At 49.0% G+C, this 7,422-nt stretch overlaps 1 protein-coding gene across 5 annotated transcripts in view; it reads right to left on the bottom strand.

The window, feature by feature from the left end:
• Positions 1-7,422, bottom strand: part of ST6GAL1 (ST6 beta-galactoside alpha-2,6-sialyltransferase 1) — a 112,230-nt gene that overhangs the window by 45,963 nt on the left and 58,845 nt on the right. For 4 of the 5 annotated variants that reach the window (XM_077754403.1, XM_077754410.1, XM_077754400.1 and 1 more), the window contains exon 3: positions 2,148-2,305. The exons of the other annotated variant lie outside the window; for it this stretch is intronic. The gene's annotated coding sequence lies outside the window, so the exon portion shown is untranslated. The remainder of the gene's footprint in view (positions 1-2,147; positions 2,306-7,422) is intronic. 5 annotated transcript variants of the gene reach the window in all.

The raw sequence follows: 7,422 nt of genomic DNA on the forward strand, positions 1-7,422 counted from the left end.
GCAGAATGAAGGCATTCTGTGCTTATCTGGAAGAATCTTGTCCCCAAGTGCTTAAAAATCAGGAGCCCAGCAATGTAAAACCAGATTTTTACTGACTGCCAGATCAAAGAGATACAGGGCTCTCGCCCATCATCTCAGTGCTCAGGAGCTGAAGGCAGACAGTCATTGCATCAGAACAACGCTCCGCTCTGGGACCAACAGATCTGTCACAGCTGAGCAATGTAACTAGGTGGCCCAGAATTCTCACCGAAGAGCAAAGGAGGACCAAATAGCAACAAAGCACGAGGGAGAGAGTTCTACTGAAAGACCAAAGAGGAAGAATGTTCTCCTAAATCCTGATACTGTGGGTCTGACGACCTACATCTCTCTCTTCAAGCCTCAGTTTAACCGTCATTAGGGAGATGGATCAATGTCTGCTAATGTTGTCTTAAACAAGACAGGATTCCTCGGCTGGAGGTGGTGCCAGGGGCTGTTTGTTCTTCCCTCCCATTTTGGTTTTACCCAAGTAGACAGGAAAATGATGTTTCCCAAAGGCCAGAGGCACTGAAGAGAGCTGCTGTTCCTCAAGGCAGCCACCAAGGTGATGAACTGTTTACCTCTGTCACCTTAGCAAGTTGATCTCTTTCCTAGGACCAGCCCAAGGCCAACTGGGCCACACCGTGGAGACAGAAAAGGGAAGAGAATGTAGAGGAACAAGGGCTTCATCAAGTCTGTCCTCAGGGTACACCCTACCCCTAATCCCATAGCCATAAAGGTCAGCATAGGTGAGAGGAACCACTCAGGTAGTAATTCTCCATATTAGCGTTAGCATCACCTAGGAAGCATCTAAAAACACAGATGCCGGGGGCATCTGGGTGTCTTAGTCAGTTGGGCCTCCAACTTCAGCTCAGGTCATGATCTCATGGCCCGTGAGTTTGAGCCCCATGTCAGGCTCTGTGCTGACAGCTCAGAGCCTGGAGTCTGCTTTGGATTCTGTGTCTACCTCTCTCTCTGTCCCTCCCTTGCTCATGCTCGCTCTTTCTCTCAAAAATAAACAAAAAAATTTTAATAAAAATATAGATGGCCAATACTGTCCTCAGTAGATTCTGATCTAATTCGTCTAGACCAAAGAGGCCTTGAAGAGGGGCGCCTGGGTGGCTTAGTCGGTTAAGCGTCCGACTTTCACTTAGGTCATGATCTCGCGGTTCGTGGGTTCGAGCCCCGCGTCGGGCTCTGCGCTGACTGCCGGCTCAGAGCCTGGAGCCTGTTTCAATCTGTGACTCCCTCTCTCTCTGACCCTCCCCTGCTCACGCTGTCTCTCTCTCTCTCCTAGAAATAAAACATTAAAAAAAAAAAAAAAAAAAAAAAAGAGGCCTTGAAGAATATGAATGTTCAAGGGCACCTGGGTGGCTCAGTCGGTTGAACTTCCGACTTGGGTTCAAGTCATGATCTCATGGTTTGTGAGTCAGGCTCTGTGCTGACAGCTCAGAGCCTGGGCCTGCTTTGGATTCAGCATCTCCCTCTCTCTCTGCCCCTCCCCTACTCACACTCTGTCTCTGTCTCTGTCTCTGTCTCTGTCTCTGTCTCTCTCTCTCTATCAAAAATAAATAAACACTAAAAAAAATTCTCAAAGGTCTCAACTTTGAACCCCAACACTCTCATGAATGTTGCGCCTCTTGATCAACATTTTAGAGATGATGAATGCGAGGCTGGGGGAAGTCCTGTAACCTTCTGGGAAAGAAAGTCTGGCCCTAAAGCCAGTGAGCTTTCCCCCTAAAGCAAAAAGGCTGTCAAATCCTACATGCTGACCCAACCAAGGGACGTGACTCAGGAGGATGGAGAAGAAAGGAGGACCACAGAAGGAAGAGAGCTGCCCTGGGGCTCCCCACAGTCCCTCCCACCCACCAGGGCCAGCCTGAGAATGGCTGTGAACTTACCTGTGACCACACCTATTCAGATCAGTCAATTCAATCAAGATGCAGGTAACTCTGAGCTCAGACCCAATAACAGTAGGCCCAGAGAAAACCGCCACTCTGCGGCTCTCATGATGCTAACAGTCTTAAATATGGTGAGACATCAAAGAAGCGCCCAAATACCTAATGCACTGTTTACTCTGTTTCCACACCCCTGCCCAGCCTAGAGAGTGAGCGCCTGAACCAGCGAGTTACCTCGATGCTCCCAGGGACAGGGTCAGGGCCTGTGGCTCCGCTTCATGTGCCAAATAAGTGAATGTTTTCTTCTCGCAAAGAAGGTTCTCGAGAATCCTAGCCCAGGAGTAGGAGCCCACATCCAGCCCGGGATCAAAGCCTTCATGGATGGGGAAGACCTGGAGGACAGGAGAGAGAAACAGCATGGAGGTGGGCAAAGAGCAGGGCACCAGGGCATAGAGAGGTTCAAGTCAACCCAAGTGGGGGCACAAAGCTGAGCAGCGGGAGGCGACACTGAAAGGGACAGCCGGGTCTCACCCCGTGGCACCAGGAGTAGCCTGAGTCTGGCGATTGTCAGGCACGTAGTGGAGAGCAGGTGAAAAGCCTCAGAGCAGCGGAGGGGAGTAAAGAGCCAGTGGGAACCGTGCAAGGTCAGCAGGAGTGGGGGGTGGGGGAGCTATGGCTCACAACACCCCCCTCCACTCCCTGAAAGTAGGCAGCCACCAAACTAGTAATAGCAGCTGCTTCTCAGCCACCTACTCCATGCCAGCTATGGGCCCAAGCAGCTGCTGGATCTTCAACATCACCCCACCATCAGGCAGGTAGTTGGTGAGCCCATAAACTGAGGCTCAGACCTCTCTGAGGACAAGTCTCTCCAGGACTTGCCCACGATCGTCCTACTGTTAAGAGGCCAAGCCAAGATCTCAACTCAGATTTGACTCAAGGCCCAGAGGCCAGGAAAGCCCTGGGTGCAGCCTCCGGTGCAGGCAGGATGAGGAGGAAGCCGCCCAGACGAGGCCCAGTCTGGAAGGGTGGTGCGAAATTTCACGGGAACCCAGCTCTGCAGCCAGATGAGTCTAGACTTGGATCCCCGCTTCATCACGCATCACTGCGATCCTAGGCAAATGCAATATGAGCTCTCAGGGTCTCAGTTTCCTCCTTTGCAAAATGTGTGCAGAACCACCCACATGATGGGACTCCTGTTAAGGGTCAGAAGTAAGGACCGTGCAGGGCCTGGCATGTGGCAGGTGCTTAATACATGGTGACTGATAAATCGGACCTGGCAGGAGACAGGGAGGGAGACGGGAAGCTGGGGCCTGGCGAGGAGGGGCGTCCTCCTTTCTGAGAGGAGGTGAATTTTCTGGGAGTGTCATGAGTTAATATTTCTCTTTGGCTAAATACAGGACCTTGACGTTCACCTCAACAAACCCGATGTCTGCTGCTTTCAGTGTTAACTCTTTCCAGAACTGCTCCCTCGCCAAGAGAATCAGAATTTGGGACCCTCAGTAAAGTGAGGGCCCAGGGGGTGGCCTAGGGAAGGCTGGGCTCCGAGAAAAGGCTGAAACCAGGTGCCAGTCAGGCGGTCCCTAGCTGTCCACCCAAATCGCTGTGTGTCCTTGCAAGTCATTTATCATCTGGCGCCTCTGTTTCCTCACAAGAAAAGGGGCTTCCAAGCTACACACGTGAAACCTTTGTCATTTTAAATTTCTCCAAGACAGTGGTGTAATAACGCCCTGGGGATAGAGCTCAGGGGTAAAATACCTACCTTCCCATTCCAGAGAGAAAAAAGAAACACCGTTGAAGCAACACCTCCTTCAGACACTACAAATTTCTTCTATTCAAGCAGCATTCTTATGAATTGAGGTGACTTGTGTTAGAAGCATCAGGTCGCTGTGACCAGCAGCATGAAAGCATTACGCTGTTCAGTTCCCTCAGCGTTTGTACCCCCCAGAGCCCCTACAGACGCAGGGCCAGGGGAGAGCTCTGTGCTCACCTTCAAGGAGCGAAGGGAGGGCTCACGGCCTGGAGCACGAGAAGCCAGGACACCCAAATTCTCACAAGAAAGCCTACTGTCTTTTCTCCAGCTTTTCCCTCAATTTAGAAAATAGTCCAAACTCCCACCCCTTCCCAGCCTCACCCTTAGGTCTTCTGCAACTACAACATGACCTGAGAAGAAAACGGGAAGTCAGTCAAGTGGTCCCAGGGCGAAAATGGGGTAGGCAGACAGCACCAAGTTCCGGGCACCCAATCTTGATTTCTCTGCCCAGTCAACAGCACCCGCGCTCTGAGCTGAATGTTGTAGAGTTTTCTCGCCTTCTCGCTTGGTGTGAAATAACCTCAAGGGTACTCGCCACCCCCACCTCCCACCAATCAAAAGCAGTAAAAAGAGAAAAAAAATACTTTGGGTTCTCTCTTGGGCTGTGAATAAACAGGTTATTTAGAGTCACAGCCCTCTTTTTAAAAAGATATTTATCTTTTTAAATAAATGGAGAGAATCTCAAGCAGGCTCCACACTCCAGGTGGAGCCCAGCACAAGGCTCAATGCCTTGAACCATGAGACCATGACCTGAGCCAAAATCAAGAGTCGGACACTCAACCAACTGGGCCACCCAGGCACGCCCTGTCTCTTTTATACTGAGTAAATTTGGATTGTATCCTGGACTTTTAAAAAATTTTTTAACGTTTATTTATCTTTGAGAGACAGAGAGAGAGACAGAGTGTGAGGTGGGGAAAGGCAGAGATAGAGGGAGACTCAGAATCCGAACCAGGCTCCAGGCTCTGAGCTAGCTGTCAGCACAGAGCCCAACACAGGGCTTGAACTCACAACCTGTGAGATTATAACCTGAGCCAAAGTTGGACATTCAGCTGACTGAGCCTCCCAGGCGCCCCTGTATCCTGGACTTTTGAATAATGTATTATGAGACTCTGGATCCTGCTAAAATTCTCTGGGGGGAAAACGTGGATATTTTTGTTTATTTATTTAACAGACAACGAACCCACTTAGGTTCAGACTGAAAGTTCTATCTCCTCTTTTGCAACTGACAGCCTCAATGCCAGCCTGGTTCTCAAAGCCTTCACTAGGCTAACTGGGTCTGCCTGCCACAGAGGTTTATCTGGGACCTGGGTGGTGTTAATGTTACGGTTAAGTTCTCAAAGCCTTTGCTGCACCTCCTTGGGTCTATTCCATGCATACACACCTTGGAGCGTGCCCATGACTTAGGTCAGTCCACGCACAGAGTGCCTGGGGCCCTTTCTCCAGCTCTCTCTTCTCAGGGATTTCCTCACACCCTCTGGCAGCTCCATTGCTGGGCTCCCCTGGCTGGAAAGATGGTGCTATCTCAGAGCGGCAGCTTCCCACACCACCATGCAATTCCATGTGACAAACGCCATGATGGGTCATCATCCAAGTTTCAGGTCCCAGTATCCTCCACCTGCCTCTCAGGACTCTCAGGTGGTTTTCACATTCTGTCCAGTTTTTTAGTTGTAAACAGAAGGAGGTTACAGTTGGATTCCTTTATCTTGGCTGGAACTGCTGCCCTTTCTTCTCAGCAATTTTTACTTCTCAAAATTCCACTCGTTTCTCAAAGCTCCACTGAAATACCACTTCCTGGGACACCTGGGTGGCTCAGTTGGTTAAGGGTCTGACTACTGATTTCAGGACAGTTCATGATCTTGCAGTCCTGAGATCGAGCTCTGTGTCAGGCTCCACTTAGTGTGGAGCCTGCTTAGGATTCTCTCTTCTTCTGTCCCTCCCGTGTGCACATACATTCTCTCATGCACACGCACGTGCACATTGTCTCTTAAACAAACACACACACGAAAAGGTACTTCCTCCCAAGAAGCCATTCTTCTGCTTTCTCCAGCCAGAAACACTTTCTTCTTCCTCTCTATCAGGGAAGCGTCAGATCTGGCAATATTGAGACTCAAAGCCAAATCTTTCCATGATTATCTTTGTTCAAAGGTCTAGCTTCAAGGACATGGCTGGAATGAAACCAAACCCAACCAAGAAGCATCACAATGGTTAGAACAGATTTTGCCTAAAACCCAGCTTTGCTAATTATGGGATGTGTGACTTTTAGGTGAGTCACTTACTTCCATGTACCTCAGTTTCCTCATCTATGGAATGGAAATAATAATACCACAGATCATTGTTGTGAAGATTAAATGAGTTAACAGTTACACAGCACCCAGAATAATGCCATGGTGTAGCTGTAAGAGATCAGATCTCTCACAGGTGGCCACAACTTTGCTCTGCAGATGAGGAAACCCTACAGAGGGAAGAAGAAAGAAGAAATAAGTTCTATCTCTACCTTTTACTATGCCCTGAAAGGGACTATCATTTTCACTTCGACAAATACTTAAAGGAGCACAATTTGTGCATCTGCGTGGACCCTCTGAGAAGCCACGTGGCAGAATGGAAGGGTCACTGCGTAAGGTGGGTTAGGCGATCTGGCTTCCACAATGCGTGTCCTGTGGCTCTGGCTTGCCTGTTCTAAATCATGATTCCATAGGGTAGACTGGTCTCCCTCCACACCGCTGACAGAGTGAACCTCTGCGAATGGCAAATGGAACGGGTCATTTCTCAGTTTACCTTCCAGTGCTTTCCTGATACGCATATAACAAAATCTAAACATTTTTAGGCTATTGCATCAGAGTTTTGGTGATTTTTGCTGCTGTCGTTGCTATCTGTAACCTCATCTTCTCCCACTCCTCCACGGCCCTCACATTCCAGATGGACTGAGCTAACTACACAGTTCACCCACCGCACCTCATCATTTCCCAGCAGCACCACAGCGCTTGTCCTGGAACTCAACTACCTCTCCCTGCCCTCCCGTCAAATGTGGAAATGCCCCCCCTTCTAGGCAAACTCTTCAGGGACGAACCCATCTGGTTTGGCCCTCACTTGCTGCCTCGTTCCCAGAGTTCCCTTTACACACCTGGGAGCACTTCCTGGTAGACGGTAATCACTTATTTCATAGGTTCCTCTCTCCCTCACTCCGCCAGTGTTTTTCGAAACATGTATCTTATGTTTTTTGGTCTCAAAATCGATGCAGAGCATCACTACTAACTCTTTAAAAACAGAATAAACTCTGTATGAGGGAGGGGAGAGGAAGGGAGAGAGGGAAAGAGAAAGTAAGTTCTGTTTCTCTGGAGAACTCTAACACATGGATGTGCAGCTTCGATGCATTCTTAGCCCAAATCCCTACTGTTACTCTGTAGACATTGACGAGCTAACCCTAAAATTTATAAGGAAATACCAAGGACCTAGAAGAGCAAAAGCAACCTTAAAAGAACAAAGTTAAAGGACTTGCATCAGTAAATGTGCTATAAAACCACAGTAATCGAGACACCTGTGTTGTTGGTGTGAGGACAGAAAACCAGGTCAAGGGGAAAACACCAAAATGTGGAGGCCCACACATACACAGCACCAATTCTTCACAGTGGTACCAATGGAATTCAATGGAGACAGGAAAGTCTTCTTAATACATTATTTTGAAACAGCTAGATATCCATG

Source organism: Crocuta crocuta, unplaced genomic scaffold (assembly GCF_008692635.1).
Source record: "Crocuta crocuta isolate KB4526 unplaced genomic scaffold, BGI_CrCroc_1.0 scaffold70, whole genome shotgun sequence".
In the NCBI taxonomy this organism is placed as follows: Eukaryota; Metazoa; Chordata; class Mammalia; order Carnivora; family Hyaenidae; genus Crocuta; species Crocuta crocuta.